Source organism: Lissotriton vulgaris, chromosome 10 (assembly GCF_964263255.1).
Source record: "Lissotriton vulgaris chromosome 10, aLisVul1.2, whole genome shotgun sequence".
Taxonomy (NCBI): Eukaryota; Metazoa; Chordata; class Amphibia; order Caudata; family Salamandridae; genus Lissotriton; species Lissotriton vulgaris.
Genome location: NC_141698.1, coordinates 962,827,671 through 962,848,130, shown reverse-complemented (window position 1 = coordinate 962,848,130; position 20,460 = coordinate 962,827,671). Strand labels below are relative to the sequence as shown.

At 46.1% G+C, this 20,460-nt stretch overlaps 1 protein-coding gene across 3 annotated transcripts in view; it reads left to right on the top strand.

The window, feature by feature from the left end:
• DGKB (diacylglycerol kinase beta) overlaps positions 1 to 20,460 on the top strand; it is a 1,765,597-nt gene that overhangs the window by 916,657 nt on the left and 828,480 nt on the right. The gene's annotated exons all lie outside the window — the stretch shown is intronic.

The window sequence follows — 20,460 nt, the reverse complement described above, 5'->3', positions numbered from 1 at the left end:
GGTCAGTTTTCAGTTCATGGGTAAAGGGGTATTTTTAGGGTTCAGGGTCAGTTTTCAGTTCATGGGTAAAGGGGTATTTTTAGGGTTCAGGGTCAGTTTTCAGTTTTTGGGTAAAGGGTTATTTTTAGGGTTCAGGGTCAGTTTTCAGTTCATGGGTAAAGGGGTATTTTTAGGGTTCAGGGTCAGTTTTCAGTTTGTGGGTAAAGGGGTATTTTTAGGGTTCAGGGTCAGTTTTCAGTTTGTGGGTAAAGGGGTATTTTTAGGGTTCAGGGTCAGTTTTCAGTTCATGGGTAAAGGGGTATTTTTAGGGTTCTGGGTCAGTTTTCAGTTCATGGGTAAAGGGGTATTTTTAGGGTTCAGTGTCAGTTTTCAGTATTTGGGTTAAGGGGTATTTTTAGGGTTCTGGGTCAGTTTTGGGTTTTTGGGGTACAGTCGTACAGGGTAAAAATTAAATAAATTTAAATTAAATCAATTAAATGAAATTATAAAATATAAAATTACATTACATTATTACGTTTTTAATTTATTTTAAATGTATATGTATTAGTTTTAATTTTTTTATTATGTTTTAATATTTTTATTTAATATTTGTAACATTATATGTATTTTATAATTATTTTAACATTATTATTAATACATTTAAAAAAACGATATTTTTAATTCCGATATTTTTGTACTACGATATTATTTTTTCGATATTTTTGTACTTACCTTGTTAGGGATAGGATTCCGATATTTTTGACTTCGATATTTTTGTCCCGATATTTTTGTATGTCGATATTTTTGATTTCGATATTTAGTCAGACATTCCACAAACCCGATTCACAATACTCTCATATTGGTTGCCAAGCAACAGCCAACAACAACCTCCAGACATTTGGAATCGGCACATCGATCAAAAAACGGACTAGAATATGCCTTTGTACGCTCCTAATATTTTAATCAGTATAACCTGTCTGACTCTGTTGCCAGCAACAGTCAGCAAAATCCTTTTTGACCCATGAATGTGGCACGATCTATCCAAAAACGGACTAAAACATGCCCTCCCCACTTCAAAACAAATCTAGCAAACAACGCGATACATTTAATATTAAAAAAAAAACTACGCTTCCCAGAAGCCTCAGCAGCAATTTCAAGCACTTATACAACCGGGTCAACCGGCACCAACACAAACGCGCCGCAGTACTGAACGGAGCCGCGTATGGAGGAGACTTGACAAAGAATTACCGGTAAGAATTCCCGAGCGCCAACCCAGCGGCACACGTCGGATTACCGCCTGAGAAAATCCGCCCTTCGAAAACGAGCTTAGACTTGCTATATCTAAGAACATAGCTGGACCCAATGCATCTTTTATTCTTCCCAACTGAACGCTCACAAACTTCATTGATTCACAGACCCGGCTACCTTAAACAGCGCTAGAGGCGTTTTAAACAAATTTAAGAGCTCGACCATGTCGGTCTCACTAAACCCGTTTTTTAACATGAGCACAACCGTAACATGTTTTTCACTGAGCCCATGATTGCCAAAGTAAATGGACATCTCACTCTTTTTCACTACAGGAGTGTTTAAAATAATCGACATCTTACTGACCACGCGGTCACACCGCCCATTCATGTAAGTACTCTGATTAATGACCGATACCATTGTGCTTGCGCTACTGGTCAACCAATACTAATTATGCCCATTGAATCCTTAATATTACAGCTACACGAGTAGCCACTCTGTTGAGAGACCGACCACTGAACCATTAATACAGGTATGATCTAAGAGAGTGTGTGTGACTGATAGAAGTTGAGTGTTCTGAGTATGACTGACAGAATGTTTTTCATTTATTTTTACTTCTGTAGATTGAATCTTCACGGTCCTGATGAGAATCCCTGGCACATAAGGGATTCGAAACGCGTCGACCTCTGTTCTCTTCACCTCTGTTTTCTCAAATAGACCAATCTCCCCAGGATTAGAACTTGAAAACTGAATTATCAGATGGTCTATTATATGTAAACATGCGGAAACAAATCTGGTACTAATCACTAGTACCCGCACCTGTTCTCTAAAAGACTTCATTCAATACAGGGCGTGTACACTATTTTTTGAACAGGTTCATTTGTTAATATGTTGTCTATTCGTCCAGTCTTGTATATTCTTGTCTCTAAGTGCACTTAATGTTGTCTCTTGAATGTCTATTGTGTCCACTGAATGTTTTTTGCAAAGTGACATACATCATATTTGAATTGTGACAATCTTTGATATATATTGTTTGTTTTTGTATATACCTTTCAAGTCTCCATTCTTGTGAAAAAAAAATTTTTGTTGAAAAATAAGGTCCAACAAAATATAAAAAACATAAGGAATAATAATCAAATAATAAAAAGAAATATTCATAAAAAACCAGACTATAAGATTGGTCTTTCATAATTGAGGATTGTTACTCAATTAGTAGAAATCATTGAATTGAAGTGCAGTACTGGCATTTTCTTGTTGACTCAAATATTGGCTACGGCACAGTATTACGAGAATAGGGAGAAAGAAGAGAATGACCGTGCCGATAAAAAGACAAAAGAACTTAAAACTAAAGTGTTGTTGCAGCAGGCGTACCCTCCGCGCTCGAATCAGAATGATTCGCAACAACGTAATCGATCACAGTCGCAATCTAATAGGTCGCAATCGCGAAATGACTCCCCTTCGCAGAGATCTTCGTTAGGGTACAATCAGTGTGCCTATTGTAGACAGGAGGGTCATTTAAAATTCAACTGTCCAGCCCACAATGAGCGTAACAGTGGTAACATATCTAGAAGAGGTCGTGGTGGTTCTCAGCAGACACCACGTGGTAGGGGTCGTGATGCTCAAAATGATCGTTCAGACAATTCGTCAAATTCCAATAATTGTTTTGATCAACGTGGATCATCGCAAGGACGATCTGTGCAGTACAATGTAGACGATTATTACGTCGATCAGGATGCTGACGACGGTAATTACTAGGACAGCCATAGACAAGGAGAGGGAGTAGTATCAGTTCCGGTTGATCAGAGAGGGCCTTACGTCGCAGTTGCCACCTCGGGCGTCGTTGAGCCTTTTCTGTTGGACACTGGTGCAGCGAAAAGTTCCATAATGCATTCAAAACTCCCTGGCGCACCTTTGTCTGGCTTAACAAATGTTTCCGTTGGATTCTCTGGCGCCCCTGTTAGCAATCCGGTTTCGTGCCCTTTGCCACTTACAATTGGGCCACGTGAGCTCAAAGCTCCGTTGATTTTGACCACTGGCTGTGGTGAAAATCTTTTGGGACTGGATTTGCTAAAACGTTTGTATGCGACTTTGTACTGTTCTCCTGCGGGAGTAAAGCTTACTTTGGGTGAGAGAGTTGTCTCTCCAATGTACTTGTCTCTCGATAAGCTTCCACCGGAATTGAGTTCTCTTCCTGCATCTTTGTGGGCAACAGGTCCCAATGACGTGGGCCTGCTTGACATCTCCCCTTATGTTGTTCACTTGAAATCTAATGTGCGACTGCCACGTATTCCCCAGTATATTATCTCCCTTGACGGTGAACGGGCACTGTTGGCGATCATCTATGATCTGATCGAGAAAGATGTTATTGAGGAGACTCGGGGAAACGTGTGCAACAGCCCTGTGCTGCCTATTTTGAAACGTACCGATCCTTCAAAACCACCTGTTTATCGTTTTGTTATCGATTTACGGGAAGTAAATAAAATTGTGATTCCTCAGTTCCCTGTTGTGCCTGACATCACGGCGCTACTGACTCTAATTCAGACACTCTGTTCATCACCACCCCCTTTTCTAAATCGTTTTTGGCCACTATAGGTGTGGCAGGGTATACTCAGACATGAGTCCCTTTCTCACTGCACCATCAGGATTCAAGCAAGCCGGGCCGAAGAAGGCTGAAATGCCAGAAACCGGTCCCCGGTAGCTTGTCTCCTTTCTGGTGAAGAATTGGCTTGGTAGTTTAGTCTGCCCTGTTCCCATGATGCACTGGGCCAGGGACAGACTGATTTGCACATAGCCAGGTTCTGAGCTGGGATGGTGCAGTGAGATAAATAACGGTGATGGATCAAGCCCTGATCTTTGGACTGGGTAAGAGTGGTCTGCTTAATTCAGACACTCTGTTCATCACCACCCCCTTTTCTAAATCGTTTTTGGCCACTATAGGTGTGGCAGGGTATACTCAGACATGAGTCCCTTTCTCACTGCACCATCAGGATTCAAGCAAGCCGGGCCGAAGAAGGCTGAAATGCCAGAAACCGGTCCCCGGTAGCTTGTCTCCTTTCTGGTGAAGAATTGGCTTGGTAGTTTAGTCTGCCCTGTTCCCATGATGCACAGGGACAGACTGATTTGCACATAGCCAGGTTCTGAGCTGGGATGGTGCAGTGAGATAAATAACGGTGATGGATCAAGCCCTGATCCTTGGACTGGGTAAGAGTGGTCTGCTTAATTCAGACACTCTGTTCATCACCACCCCCTTTTCTAAATCCAATTCCAGCCTCGGCATCTTGGTTTTCAGTGATCGATCTGAAGAATGCGTTCTTCAGTATACCGATTGCTAAGGAAAGCAGAGACCTTTGCGGTTTCTCTCTTGGTGGTCGCAGCTTCCGGTTTAAACGTGCTCCTCAGGGCTACTGTGAAAGTCCCTCAATATACAGTCAAGCCTTGAAGGGCTAACTTGATGCGCTTGTATTGCCGTCTGGTGCAGCCTTAATCCAATACGTCGATGACTTATTGGTGGCCGCAGATACTCAGGACATTTGTACAATTGCTACGGTGTCGTTGTTGCAACATCTCTGTGACTTACATCACAAGGTGTCTCCTTCTAAACTTCAATATTGTTGTCAAGAAGTAACCTATCTAGGTCACTTATTGTCAAAGGAGGGAAGAAGGTTGACCCCAGAGAGAATTGCAGCGATTGCGCGAATGACTGTGCCAACAACCCAAAGAGATGTGCGTGCCTTTCTAGGTATTACGTCATACTGCAGACAGTGGATTCCAAATTTTTCATTGTTAGCGAAACCATTGGTGGCTCTTACGTGCAAGGATGTTCCAACTCCTTTACCATGGACGGAGGAATGTCAGAAAAGTTTTTCTGAACTGCGTGACGCATTGTGTTCGGCTCCTGTGTTAGGTACTCCTGACTACAGTAAACCGTTTACATTATACGTTCACGAGAGGGAAGGTTGTGCGTTGAGTGTCTTAACGCAACCCTTTGGTGATAAGCAACGTCCATGTGCATATTTTTCCTCGACCTTGGACCCGGTAGCTAGAGCATTGCCGAGTTGTTTGAGAGCAACAGCGGCAGCTGCGGTGTCCATCCGACAATCAGCAGGATTGGTCATGGATAATATGCTTACGGTGATGGTTCCGCATGCAGTTGACACTCTTTTGAATCGTACGAAAACCCAGCACTTGACGTGTGCGAGGTTGTCTGGGTACGAGTTGACGCTTTTGGCAAGTCATATTCAGATAAAACGTTGTAATGTCCTAAACCCGGCGACTTTATTGCCAATCAGTTCGGAGTCAGATGAAGTAGCAGCTCATGACTGTCACTTAAGGACTGAGGAGGAAACAAAAGGTCGTGTGGACCTTAAAAACACTCCTTTGGAAGATCCTGATAGAACTTTGTATGTGGATGGTTCATGTTTTAAATTGCCGAATGGTGATGTGACGACTGCATATGCTGTGGTAACTTTAAATACTGTTGTGGAAGCTGCGAGATTGAATCAGAACTCTGCCCAGGCTGCAGAGCTGATCGCCTTAACTAGAGCGTGTGTGTTGGCGAAAGGGAAAAGAGTGAATGTGTTTACCGACAGCCAGTATGCTTTTGGCGTCGCCCATAGCTTTGGACGATTGTGGAGAGAGAGAGGTTTTATGACGTCGCATGGTACAAAGATTCAGCATGGACAGCTTGTGAATGATCTTTTGGATGCACTTACGTTGCCTAAGCAGGTAGCAATTGTTAAATGTAGTGCGCATCTTAAGGTGACGGATGATGTCGGCCGTGGTAATGCGTTTGCGGATGAGACTGCTAAGGAGACTGCCCGGAACCTTAGCACTAGAATGTATGTGACGAGTACGGTTAGGTGGCCTACAGAGACTTGTATGTGTGAGAATACCATCGAGAGCGTGAGATCGATACAGAATGAGGCCACTGAGACTGAAAAGACGAAGTGGAAAGAGAGTACGGGAAAGTTGGATGCGAATGGTTGTTGGGTTGATTTGTCGGAGCATAAGAGATGGATGTTGCCAGATGCGTATGTGCTGGCTGTTGTGACCATGGCACACGGTCTAGCACATATTAGTGCGAAAGGTATTTGTAAGTTGTTGTCCCCTGTGTGGAAGAATGATGGTATTACGAAATGTGCTGAGAGATTGGTTAAGAATTGTATGGTATGTATGTTGTACAATCCTGGTAAGGGAACCCCTACACCTCCTGGTCATTTTGCTCCCCCTTCATATCCCTTTGAAGTGATCCAGCTAGACTTCATCCATATGGAGAGATGCAATAACATGAAATACGTTTTAGTTGTGGTTTGCGCATTCTCCCGATGGATTGAAGCCTACCCTCTCAAAGACAATACTGCCCTGTCCACTGCGAAAATCCTACTGAAGGAATACTTTCCTCGGTATGGAATGCCCCGGATTGTATGGTCTGATAACGGAAGTGAGTTTGTAGGGAGTGTGATGAAGAGTGTGTGTAAGGGCCTTGGAATTAATCAAAAATTCCATAGCGCCAATCATCCCCAGTCAGCAGGTTTGGTTGAAGGGTATAATGGCACCCTTAAACTCAAACTCGCGAAGATTCAGGCTACGACTGGTCTTTCGTGGCCTGATGCTTTGCCCTTAGCTGTCCACAAGGGCGACCGTACACTCCCGAGTAGGGCTCAGTCCCTATGAAATAGTGTTCGGCCGTCCTGCGAATGTTTGGGGGGTCCCTAGACCGAGTGTGTTTTCTGATCTTGAGTACCCAATGTTGATCGATTATCTTCATGATCTGACTGCTAAACTGAGGTTAATTCACCAACAGGTTTACGAAGCACTGCCGACGCAGACGGAGGGTCCAGGCCACCAGCTCCAGCCCGGAGACTGGGTGGTTACGCGAAACTTCGCTCGCAAAAAGAATCTTGAGCCCCGTTTCACTGGACCTTTTCAAGTCCCCCTTGCCACGAGAACTGCTGTCCGTTTGGAAGGCCGCAAGAACTGGGTGCACGCCACCCATATGAAAAAGGTACCTATACCTTTACCCGCGGACTCGTGGGTGAGGAAGGGCATTGCTTCATCTGAAACAGAGAAATTCCAGACCTTCGTACCTTTTAGTGACGCTGAGCCTGCTGGAGAGTCCTCAGTGCAGCAGAAAGATATTGTTGAACATTTGTCATCACAAGACTCAAGACCGAAACAATCGACTGATCGACAGAACTCTGTCCCCGCATTGGATGCCTTGTTTGACGAACAGACACGTCCTGGGAAAACTCGATACTTTTTGAGGTCCAGCACCAAAGACTAATAAAATTTTCGTTTCTGTCCCTCGACATCTACATTATCCCATTTGCCACGATCAGTCTGAACACCCGTATAATTGTAATTTTTTTTGTAAATATTGAGTTTCGTTCCATATATGTGTTTTTACTTCCACAGCTAAGAGACTTTGTGTATATACTTGTGAATAAGATACCTTGCATCCAGGTGTACCGTAGGGCCGCGCGTGTACTTCCTTCTGGTTAGTAGGTCTTGGCACTAGGTCAAAGACCGTCGGTTCCTGGGAACTCCTAGGGATTGACCACTGCTACACAGAACGAATTGCGTCAAGAAACATTGCGGACGGTCTTAGGGGATGGCGTTTTCGAAGCTGCTGGATTTGGAAGAAGCTCAGGCGCAAAGATTTAAACTGCAACAGATCACTCGTACTAAATGTTTTATGTTTCAAGTGTTCCTTCTGTTTCTGGTTCTTTCTTCGCTATTGGCGGGTGGGGTGTATTACATGATATCGTACTTCCTACCTTCTGCCATACCTACTCCTACTTCTGAACCTAAACCTACCTCCACTGTATCCCCTCATTCTTTCCATATCTTACCCGAACACGAACAGGCTAGACGTGCGGAATTCAGAAATAATTCCTTTATTCAGCTCCTTCATCAGCACCAGTTAGTGGTTAACACTACTAATTGTTGGGTGTGTGAGTTAATGCCACATACCACGGATAAGGGAATTCCGTATCTGGTCCTTTCTTATAGTTCCCAGGGTTCAGCTCGAGCATTTCAAACGATGTTTCGAAGTGCACTAGATTCCTACCCCAATCGAGAGCCACATCCTTCCCACTCTGGTCCTGGTTCGTACCAAAAGCCTTTGGCTATAGCGATAGACGATTTAGATAGGGATATCTATGCGCCGTCGCTCATCCCAGAGGACGAGGTACAAGCCTATAGGGTCCTGAGTAAGGTCGAGTATAGTGCGCTCACTGGTGAAAAACAGCTTAAAAGCTCGCCTCCGATATGGGTCGTACCCCACCTTGGTAATTTCTGTCTACTGGGTCGTGGCCGAAGATCGAGAGCTCGTCTTGGAGAGAGTGCTTGCTCCGAGACTTATATCCTGCCGATGCTCTCTTCCCCTGTGTTTCTGGCTGCCAAGGGTACATACTTTGTCTGCCATGATCGTGCGTATACATGGTTACCCTCCGACTTTGTGGGCTCATGTTATATCGCAAATCTGTTGCCTCCGACGTTCACTGTTGATGCAGATTATCACAAGACTAGAGTTGTGAGAGGCGTGATTAGCGAAGAGGACACTGCCGGTCAAGAGGCAGGAGACTTTTTCAAGGGTTTCCTTCCGTTTTGGGGGCCTATGGTTAATAGTAGGAACCTGAGACAGTTGACTCGAGTGGTGGAATCGACAGCTAATATCACTGCCAGTGCCCTTGGTAATATCACCACAGAACTTCAGGCGGATAGGCTTATGACGTTACAAAACCGTATGGTTTTAGATGATGTCTTAGCAGATCGAGGTGGAGTATGTAAGGTGATCCATTCGAGCTGCTGTATTTTCATTCCAGATAACGCTCCGACTGTCTATCAAGCCATCTCAAAGTTGCATAAGATCTCTGAGTCCATACACGTGGACGTAGGGGATTGGACGCTACTTGGGTGGTTTTGGGGCCTAATGTCGACTTGGGGTTGGAAGATTCTGATGATCGTCGGAGTTGTTGCAGCGTTTCTGTTCACGTGTTGCCTTTGTGTGCAGTGTGGTCCTGCCTTATGTGGCCTCTGAGCTACGACGTGTAAAAGACAGCCGCCTGTTGCCAAAGGAGCTCAGTTGGACAGAGTTATGTTGCAGCAACATCTAGATGGTCTGATGAATATCGAGTATGATTCTGACTAGTGCTTGCCTACATGAGGGCAAAAGGAGCGTCTGAGGTTCCGTGACGATCGTAAGTGGTGTTTTCGACTCGCACGAATATGGTCGAGTCTGGTATCTATGAACCACAAATGACGAGTTTAGTGGGTGTGCGCAGTTTCACTGTGTTAACCTAAACCGTTCGTCTGTTTCGTGGGTTTCTATATCTGTACCCACGGGTTCCATCTTAGATACGGCATCCATTTTGTTTCTTGCCCTCAAGTAGCCAGCGAACGGATGCTGTCCGCTTCGCGACCCTGGGATTCCCAAGACTCTTGCGGAAGACACGTTTCCTTTGAAAATGTCTTTATGATGAGGGGGATGATACTGTAAGGCAGATGGCCCCGCTCGAGGCACATCTTGCCGTCCCGGTCTATTGTCTTAGCCGTGCATCTCATTAGGCACGTCCCTTTGATGCCTGCAGCTCGTGTTTCCCGATACCACCCCTTTACACCCTTTCCGATCTCCCCACTGTTTCTGCCTTCCTCTAGTCAAGTCAAGTCAAGTCAGAGAATTTATATAGCGCACTACCTACCCAGAGGGTCTCAAGGCGCTTAGAAAGGGGAGGAGGATTACTTGTCAAATATCCATGTTTTAAGTTGCTTTCTGAATGCTAGGTGGTTCTGGGTGAGGCGGAGGTAATTGGGGAGTGAGTTCCATGTTTTAGCAGCCAGGTATGAGAAGGATCTGCCTCCCATGGTGGTCTTGTTGATGCGAGGTACACTAGCGAGGGCTTGGCTGGAAGAACGTAGTTGGCGGGAGGGGGTGTAGAAGGACAGTCGTGAGTTGAGGCATTCTGGTCCGATGTCTTAGAGTGATTTGTGTGCGTGGGTTAGCAGTCGGAAAGTGATTCTCTTAATGACGGGTAGCCAGTGGAGCTTTTTCAGGTGACCAGAGATGTGTTCGTTGCGCGGGATGTCTAATATGATCCTGGCTGAGGCGTTTTGGATTCGTTGGAGTTTCTTCTGGAGTTTAGCGGTAGTACCTGCGTAGAGGGTGTTTCCGTAGTCCAGTCGGCTCGTGACTAGAGCATGGGTGACTGTTTTCCTTGTTTCTGTGGGGATCCAGCGAAATGTTTTTCTGAGCATGCGAAGAATGTTGAAGCAGGATGAGGATACGGCGCTGACTTGTCTGTTCATTGAGAGTGAAGAATCCAGGATGACGCCTAGGTTCCGTGCGTGGTCCGTTGGGATGGGTGCTTTTCCAAGGGCTTCCGGCCACCAAGAGTCGTCCCATTCAGAGGGGGATGTACCTAAGATGAGGACTTCTGTTTTGTCTGAGTTCAGTTTCAGACGGCTTTGTTTCATCCATTCGGCAACTTCTTTCATTCCTTCGTGTAGGTTAGTTTTGGCGGTGCTGGGGTCATTGGTGAGAGAAAGGATTAGTTGAGTGTCATCCGCGTAAGAGATGATGTTGAGGTTGTGTTGACGGGCGATGGCCGCGAGGGGGCTCATGTATACGTTGAAAAGGGTGGGGCTGAGTGAAGATCCTTGTGGTACGCCACAGATGACTTCAGTGGCCTCGGACTTGAATGGTGGGAGGCGGACTCTCTGGGTTCTTCCAGTGAGGAACGAGGTGATCCATTCAAGTGCTTTTCCTTGTATTCCGATGTTATTGAGGCGTTGTAACAGGGTGCTGTGGCAGACTGTGTCGAATGCTGCAGAGAGGTCGAGGAGGATGAGGGCGACTGTGTCTCCATTGTCCAGTAGAGTTCGAATGTCGTCTGTTGCTGCGATGAGGGCGGTCTCAGTGCTGTGTTTTGCTCGGAAGCCAGATTGTGAGGAGTCGAGGGATTTGTTGGTTTCGAGGAAAGCGGCGAGCTGGTTGTTGACAGCTTTCTCGATGACTTTGGCCGGGAATGGAAGGAGCGAAATGGGGCGGTAATTTTTGAGTTCGGTGGGGTCCGCTGTGGGTTTTTTCAGAAGGGCGGTGAGTTCAGCGTGTTTCCAGTCTTCTGGGAAGGTGGCGGAGTTGAAGGAGCAGTTGATGATGTCTCGGAGGTGCGGTGCTATGACGGAGTCTGCTTTGTTGAAGATGTGATGAGGACAAGGGTCTGTGGGTGATCCTGAGTGGATGGAATTCATCAGGCGGATTGTGTCCTCAGTGGAGATTGGGTTCCAGTCGTTAAGGGTGTTCACGGGGGGAGAATGTTCAGCAAGTGGTTGGGTGGGGTGGTCTTCGGGTTGGTTGTCGAAGCTGTTGTGGATGTCTGCAATCTTGTTGTGGAAGAATGAGGCTAGGGAGTCGCAAAGGGCTTGAGAGGGGGTGATGTCGTTGGAGTTGGCCGAGGGGTTGGAAAATTCCTTGACGATGTTAAAGAGTTCCTTGCTGTTGTGGGCGTTGTTGTCAAGTCGATCCTTGAATGCTGTTTTCTTGGCCTTTCGGATAAGTTGGTGGTGAGTGCGGGAGGCGTTTTTGAAGGCGTCCTTGGTGCTAGTGGTTGGGTCTTTTTTCCAGGCCTTTTCAAGGGAGCGGCAGAGTTTCTTGGACTTTTTAAGATCATCGTTGAACCATGAGGCCTTCTTGCTGCCAGGTTTGCTTTGACGTTTTTTCAGTGGTGCTAAGGTGTCGGCGGTGCTGGATAACCATAGGGTGAGGTTGGCGGCGGCTTGGTTTGGGTTAGAAGAGTGGGCTGGGGTGTTTAGAAGGAGCGATGCGGAGATCTGGTCGGTGGTGATTTTGTTCCAGTTTCTTTGCAGCGTTGGTTGGAGGTGGTTGGTGGGTTTTGGCTTGTTGTAGGTGAAGTGAACGCAGTTGTGGTCAGTCCAGAGGAGATCCGTAGTGTGGCTGAAGGAGACATGATTGCTGGAGGTGAAGATGGCGTCGAGTGTGTGACCTGCGATGTGGGTGGGGGAAGTGACCAGTTGTTTAAGTCCGAGGTTGGCGAGGTTGTCCAAGAGGGTGGTGGTGTTGCGGTCGTTGATCTTTTCAAGGTGAAAGTTGAGGTCTCCCAGAAGGATGTAGTCTTTGGAGGGGAGCGCGTGTGGAGTGATGAAGTCCGTGATGTCTTCACTGAATTTAGCGCGGGGTCCTGGTGGTCTGTAGAGGAGGGTGCCTCTGAGTGTGGTCTTGGGGTCGATGTGTATTTGGAAGTGAAGGTGTTCGGAGTTGGCGAGGTTGGCGTCAGAGCTGGTAGAGATGCGGATTGATTTCTTATGGACGATAGCGATTCCTCCTCCTGTGTGGCCAGTACGGTCCTTGCGTGTGATCTTATAGTCTTCAGGGATGGCAATGGTGATGTCTGGGGCGGAGGAGGCGTTCATCCATGTTTCTGTTAGGAAGGCAACGTCTGGAGGGATGGTGTCTAGAAGATTCCATAGGTCAATGGCGTGTCTGTGGACCGAGCGGGTGTTGAGAAGTATGCATTGTAGGTGGTTGGGGTCGGGACTCTGTGGTGTGGTCGTAGCGGAGATGCAGTTGGTGCCGCTGAATTTGCAGGAGTAGCAGGAGAAAGGTCCATGAGTGTGTCCAGGAGCTGCTTGGACGCAGTTGGGGGCGCGACCGGGGTTAAGGGCTAGGAGGGCGGCGGCATCGTAGGTGATGCGGGAGGGCAGCGCAGCGCGAGGGCCAGGGGGTGTGGCGCTGGGCACGATCCAGGCGTGGACGGGCGTAGACGGGCTTACCTTTGGCGCACCTTCGGCGTGGCCGTAGCGCGTGGATGCTGCGCGTGGGGACATTGGCCATAAATGGATGTTGGAGGGGGCGGAGCGTGGGAGGGGCAGCAGCTGGGAGGCGGTAGTGGGGAGGAGGGGCGGGCCAGGAAACTGCAACCAACAAAATGGAGGGTGAAAGTGGAAGTGAGGCAGGGGCAGCAAATGGACCAGCAGGTCGGATAACAAACACAGCGTCAGCACAGAGTACAGCGCTAGTCAGTATTGGAAGCTAATGGGCAAACAAATGCAGCGTAAGCACACAGGCACAGCGCTATTTAAAATCGGGCGCTTAAGGGCTAATAATACAGTGTAAGCACACAGGCACAGCGCAAAGCACAAAGCACAAAGTAAACACAGCGTCAGCACAAGGTACAGCGCTAGTCACCCAAATTCGAGCTGCGGCGCCCACAGTGCGTGAGACCAGCGAGGGAGGGAGGGAGGGAGGGAGCGACCGTTCAGGAGCAGGTCCAGGCGGTCACAGTGGGTCAGGGGACGAGGCGATCCCTGTGTTCGTGGGTGGGAGGGGCAGCAGCTGGGAGGCGGTAGCGGGGAGGAGGGGCGGACCAGGAAACTACAACCAACAAAATGGAGGGTGAAAGTGGAAGTGAGGCAGGGGCAGCAAATGGACCAGCAGGTCGGATAACAAACACAGCGTCAGCACAGAGTACAGCGCTAGTCAGTATTGGAAGCTAATGGGCAAACAAATGCAGCGTAAGCACACAGGCACAGCGCTATTTAAAACCGGGCGCTTAAGGGCTAATAATACAGTGTAAGCACACAGGCACAGCGCAAAGCACAAAGCACAAAGTAAACACAGCGTCAGCACAAGGTACAGCGCTAGTCACCCAAATTCGAGCTGCGGCGCCCACAGTGCGTGAGACCAGCGAGGGAGGGACGGTGGGAGGGAGTGACCGTTCAGGAGCAGGTCCAGGCGGTCACAGTGGGTCAGGGGGCGAGGCAATCCCTGTGTTCGTGGGTAGGAGGGGCAGCAGCTGGGAGGCGGTAGCGGGGAGGAGGGGCGGGCCAGGAAACTGCAACCAACAAAATGGAGGATGAAAGTGGAAGTGAGGCAGGGGCAGCAAATGGACCAGCAGGTCGGATAACAAACACAGCGTCAGCACAGAGTACAGCGCTAGTCAGTATTGGAAGCTAATGGGCAAACAAATGCAGCGTAAGCACACAGGCACAGCGCTATTTAAAATCGGGCGCTTAAGGGCTAATAATACAGTGTAAGCACACAGGCACAGCGCAAAGCACAAAGCACAAAGTTAACACAGCGTCAGCACAAGGTACAGCGCTAGTCACCCAAATTCGAGCTGCGGCGCCCACAGTGCGTGAGACCAGCGAGGGAGGGAGGGAGGGAGGGAGCGACCGTTCAGGAGCAGGTCCAGACCTGTCCCCGTTCCTCGTTCGATCTGTTTACTACCGATTGGAATGTACTAATGGTGGGAAGATGGGTTTTTACAGTTGGGAACCACCAAATGTTTCTGTACTTATGTTCCGGACCTTGAATACATCAAAGCGACCCCTCTTGGGAATAATGATGGGAACCAAGTTGTAAACCTTTGTGTACCATGTTAACCTATGAGCGAAAAACTGTATAAAAAGGAGCGATCCACAGTAGCAAATTGAATCAGATCCCGTGAACTTACATGCTGTGTACTTCACGTGACTTCTGTGTTCCCTGCAGTAAATAAACCTCGAATCTTTGACGCCGAAGGAAGTGTCCCATGTCTCTGTCATTTGTACGCCGGAACAGGTAACCCACGAAGGTTTCAGGTGTTGTCCCCTGGCACCGCTGGGTCTTAAATAACCCAGTCCTTCAGGTCGCTGCCAAATTCTTCCTCAACTGAGTTAATCCACCGGGAACTGGCCACCAACTCTTGATTGACCAGTTATCCCTGAGGCCACTTATGATCTGGCAGTCAATTTGGCTTCAGGAGGAAAAATCTTTCACTAGAACTATCATCATGGGCTGTCTCTCGTTGGACAAATATTGTAATATACCCTGGCTAAAATATGTTTTTAGCTGTTTTTCTGAGATTTTCAACAATAATGTTGTGGCCGATCCCGGTGCCCCGGTATTGATTTCTAAGTCTGAGTTGAAGACCAAATTTCTGGCCTTTTCTGCAAGGAAACGAGCTGTTGCCAATGGATCTTTATCTACTGTAACATTTTACAACAGTTATTCTATTGCTGAAGGCTTCCCCATTTATTTAATTGGGTGACTGGGCCATCACATAAGTTTGTGCTAACCAGACTGAGGTTTGGTACAGCTCATCATTTAGTAGCCCTACCAACTCTTAAGAAACATCCTGTGGGTCCTTGTATTATGCACTATGCACTTTCTCTTGATTTGTAAACTGTTTTTGAATTTTCGTACTACCTACCTAAAGCCCATGTTTCTTAGATATGGTGTAGGTACAGTTACACAGGCTATGAGTCTTATTTTTAATCTGCAATTTGTCAATGTATGTTTTTTTACTGCCATGTTTTTAACTAATTCCATTAAGGCCAGGAAAAGTATGTGTTTTTAAATTATTCTGTCTGTTATATTTTGGTAGTCTTTTTAAAAAAAATTGCAGTATTTATTTTATAATGTACTAGCAGCCCGTCCCGACGTTGTCCAGGTATGAATTGCTGCCGACGAGTAATATATTGTTTTCTGGGATTTCGTTTTGATAGCATTTCTTATCTGTGACAGGCCTGTGAAACGCTCCGATTCACAGTGCACTGCTGATGCACTTAAGAGTGCGTGTTCAGTAGTGTATGAACTCGAGTTTCCCTACTTTATTTTTCCTTGCAATATTATATAGCGCAAACTCGACAACATGGCATGAGCACAATTTACATTACAGAAGAACACATTATTTGTGGTAGGCACGGGGAGACAAAGCCTGGAATCACAGGATGTTGAGCTGATGCCGAGATTCGAACGTAGCTCCCCAGCTCTAAAGTTCGCATTTCTAGAACTTGTGGCGGGAGGTGTGTCTAAAAGTGTATGTCAGTGCTGGCCATCAATGAGAGAGACCTGTGCATTTTTCAAATGGGTGGTGAAAAAATATGAGTATGTTGCAGGAGATGTGGGCCGCCTTGCCACCAATGTACTTACCGGGTAAAGGGTAAACACCCATTATTCCGCCACTTTCTTTCCGCATACCATCACTCTGCATACTTTCATTACGAAAGTACCATGACTCCGCAAAGCCATTATAACGCATGGCATTACATTTTATATCCTTTTACCACACATACATTTACAACGAAATTCGTTGTAAATGCATGAATGGTAAAATCATTGTTTTATTAAATGTTTGGATAAGGTAAGTATGGGTATAGGGGTATATGTTTTGGGGTACTGAGGTATATGTTTTGGGGCTTTTGGGTATTTTAAGGGTTTAGATATAGTTTTGGGTTATGGGGTGCAGGGGTAGTTTTAGGGTTTAGGTGTAGGTTCGGGTTTTGGGGTATAGGGGTATTTTTAGGGTTCAGGGGCAGGTTTGGGTTTTGGGGTACAGGGGTATTTTTAGGGTTCGGGCTAGGTTTGGGTTTTGGGGTACAGGGGTATTTTAGGGTTCAGGGGTAGGTTTGGTTTTGGGGTACAGGGTTATTTTTAGGGTTCAGGTCTAGGTTTGGGTTTTGGGGTACAGGGGTATTTTTAGGGTTCAGGTGTAGGTTTGGGTTTTGGGGTACAGGGGTATTTTAAGGGTTCAGAGCTAGGTTTGGGTTTTGGGGTACAGGAGTATTTTAGGGTTCAGGGGTAGGTTTGGGTTTTGGAGTACAGGGGTATTTTTAGGGTTCAGGGCTAGGTGTGGGTTTTGGGGTGCAGGGGTATTTTTAGGGTTCAGGGCTAGGTTTGGGTTTTGGGGTACAGGTGTATTTTTAGGGTTATGGGGTAGGTTTGGGTTTTGAGGTTCAGCGGTATTTATAGGGTTCAGGGCCAGGTTTGTGTTTTGGGGTACAGGGGTATTTTTAGGGTTTAGGGATAGGTTTGGATTTTGGGGTACAGGGCACATGCCCACGCCCCGTGCACACGCCCACAGCACACGATATGAGACATGGCATGAAGGGCAGAATGTACCACACGCCCCCAGCACACGCCCACAAGGAACTACTTTGCTGGCACGGTTCTTTTACCTTTTAAATGTATATGGTGGGCGTCTGCATAGCCAATGTCCTTCTGCTGCAATTGCCCTTTCCAACGCTGTATTGGGTGTTGTGATTGGTGCTATGGTTCTTGAGATTACCCGCCTCAAAAGTTTGGGCTATCTCTTTATTATATTAGTATAGATATGCTTTGTGCTTTTATGGTCATTTTTTATGCACCGAATAAAGCTTCATGACTTGACTTGACTTGACTGCCAAGTGGATTTGTGGGAAGTGCCTTGGGGAAGTGTGGACTGACTATGAGCACCTAAGCATTTTGGAGGAATCGCTCATGCGTGACTTAGGAATTCAATAGGCGGTTGAGCACGAGGGTCAAACAGAGCTTGATAAGTGGTTACGCTTCCAATACTATTCACCATCCTCAATGTGATGTCGTACGTGGTGTGACTGGCTATGGTTGCATGGATCATGGCCATACGTTATGGCTGCACTCTCCCGTCAGCGTCATTTTGGATGTATCCTGCACAACGCATACCGCATCAGAGCATCAAGAGTGCATCAGGTCCGTGCCAAGACCAGTGACTGTCTGCGCAACGGTGTGTGTGCCCATTATGATATGCACACCATATGTTTCAGAAGGGGGCATAATTTAATATGCGTATCTTGGTGACACGCGCACTTGATTTTATTGGCAACACTGAGCATCAGTACTGTGCTGGTAAGCAAGAAGGTAGTGCGCATCAGGGTGATACACACACTGAGGGCCAGATGTAGGAAGCGTAATTCCGGTCGGTAACGGCCGAAACTACAGAATTTCGGCCGTTACCGACCGGAATTAGGCTACTGAGATGTAGGTGCCCAAATTGCTAATTTGGTCATTTACCGATTGGGTTTTTTAAGGAATCGGTAAGATACCTTAAAATACTGAATTAGCAATGTAGGGAGCACTCAAATGAGTGCTTTCACTTTTGGGGATTCGTTATTTACACCAACTACAAGTTGATGGTAAATAAAGAAAAAAAAAACAAAAAGCAATTTTATGCAAATTGCTTCAGTGCCATGTTGCAGACATACATGCCCTTAGGGCATGTATGTCTGCAACATATGCACCCATACACAATTGAGGGGTGCAACAGGGTGTCAAAGTGACACCCTGCCACCCTTCAATGTTTCCCCCAATTACTGAATCGGTATTTACCGATTCAGTAATTGACATTCATTCCTATGGGCCTCCAGGGCCCATAGGAATGAATGGCAATTACTGAATCGGTAAATACCGATTCAGTAATTACCGAAACTTACCGATTCAGTAATTTTTTCGGTAAAATGACCGACATCCCATTTGCCTGTTCCTAAATACCAAAATGGTATGATTCGGTATTTAAGAATCAGTAATCTGGGATTACCTACATCTGGCCTCTTATGTGACAACGTTGTACTAGTTTTAAGTAGCACCGATGGTAAGATCACTTTAAGAAATTCAGGACAGAATTACTACAGAGTGGATACGCATTGCGGTGATCCACACATCCTTATCTTTATTGACATAGTTGACACCTAGTGTGCACAAGATTATTCTGGTGTCTGGCTGGTTACGGTTAAAGTATCGTGGGCAGAGAGTGAAACTGAGCACTTTAGTTTTGGGAAGCCTATTGGAAGAGGAATAGTGTGCAAATATGTAATTTTGCTTATATGGTGAAGTCATACATCCTTTGTTGTTTGTGCCCAAAATAGTGGTCTAACCCCATCAGTACCTTTCCTTCTGTGCCCAGGTGATTTTTTATTAAAATAGACAGACTGGAAAGAATATTTCATTAACTACATCTCAACTCTAAAAGACAAGTATGATGATGAATTTTTCGCATCTACGGAAAAAAGATTCTCTTACATAGTCTTGGGCCAGAAATGTTATGGGTATACAGATAGATGGAAAAGAAAACACAACTTGTCAACTGTGAAGATATATTTAAGGATGCTTTAGAGGATCTTGATGCACACTTTCAACCAACTGTATGTGCAGCCATTGACAGATATACATTTTTCCAAAGAAAATAAGCAAAGATGGAATCAGTAGAGGACCCAGTAGCTGTGCCTAAGAAACTTGCGATTACATGTAAATTTGGGACCTGGCATGACGATCTCATTAGAGATGAAGTGGTAATGCATTCAAATAATGACGTATTCAAGAGAATCTATGGGTAGGCAAAGATTCACAATTGAAGGAAATCATTGCCTTGGCAAAAAAAAGCTGGGATGTCAAAAAGATGTGCCAAGGCTGCCTTAAAAAATGGTACGGATAATGAGTATGTGCGTGAGCTATCTAATTCCAAAGTTGATCACAACAAAATGGAGAAAGATAGTAATAAAGGCCTTGGGTAGAAAAAGTCAGTTACAGGGAAGCCTGCATGAGAGACCGGGTGCCCTGTGTGTTGCAGATGTGGTAACAAGGGCCATATGGTCAGGAATAAAAAATGCCCAGCAGTCAAATCCAGGTGTGCATTATAATTTATCAGTATTGGGTGTGAATGTTGAATCTAGGAAGTAACTTTTATGCAGTATGGTTATTTGGGAAGTGCACACATAGAAGTGGAAGACTTAGGGTCACGACTCACCATTGTGCAAATAAGTCTGTGTGGGAGGACACATTTGCAAACGCTCTGGGGAATCAGTTGAATACTACTGATATTCACCCAGCCATCTTTGCAGGTGAAAATATTCCTATGGTGGGCTTCATAAATCTTACATTGGAATTTGAAGGTAGAACAGCTCAAGGAAAATTGTAGATAGCAGAACAAGCGCCATCTGTACTTAGGTGGGCTGGCCAGGGAAATGTAGCTATTACCCTGGACCCCAATAGGGGAGACCAGTCAGAAGCTTTGCAAGTCATAGAAGTTCATGCTGAATCGGCCTTGCTGAATGCCAAAACAGTTTCCAATTTTAGCAGAATCTCAAGATGTAATAAAGTTCTGAACTGGCAAATTGCAAAAAGGGGGCAAATAGATACTCCACAATCTATCTACAGAATGGATGTGGGATGATTCTAGGATTGCAGGGGTAGACACCTACCCTGTCTGAGGAATCTAGTATGGGTCTAGCAAATAGACACACTTTGGTTAAAAACACCACTGAGCCAAATGGTGGCACTGCAGCAACATGTGTGGGCAGGTCCATGGTGTTGCCGAAAAGATTCGGTGATTATGTGACATAATGTTTTACAGAGAAGTGATGGGGTTGCAGGTTCTGTATTATTTATGGCAATGAGAAGTATATGCAAGGCTTTGGAAATGCATCTTTCTGTAATGGATAGCC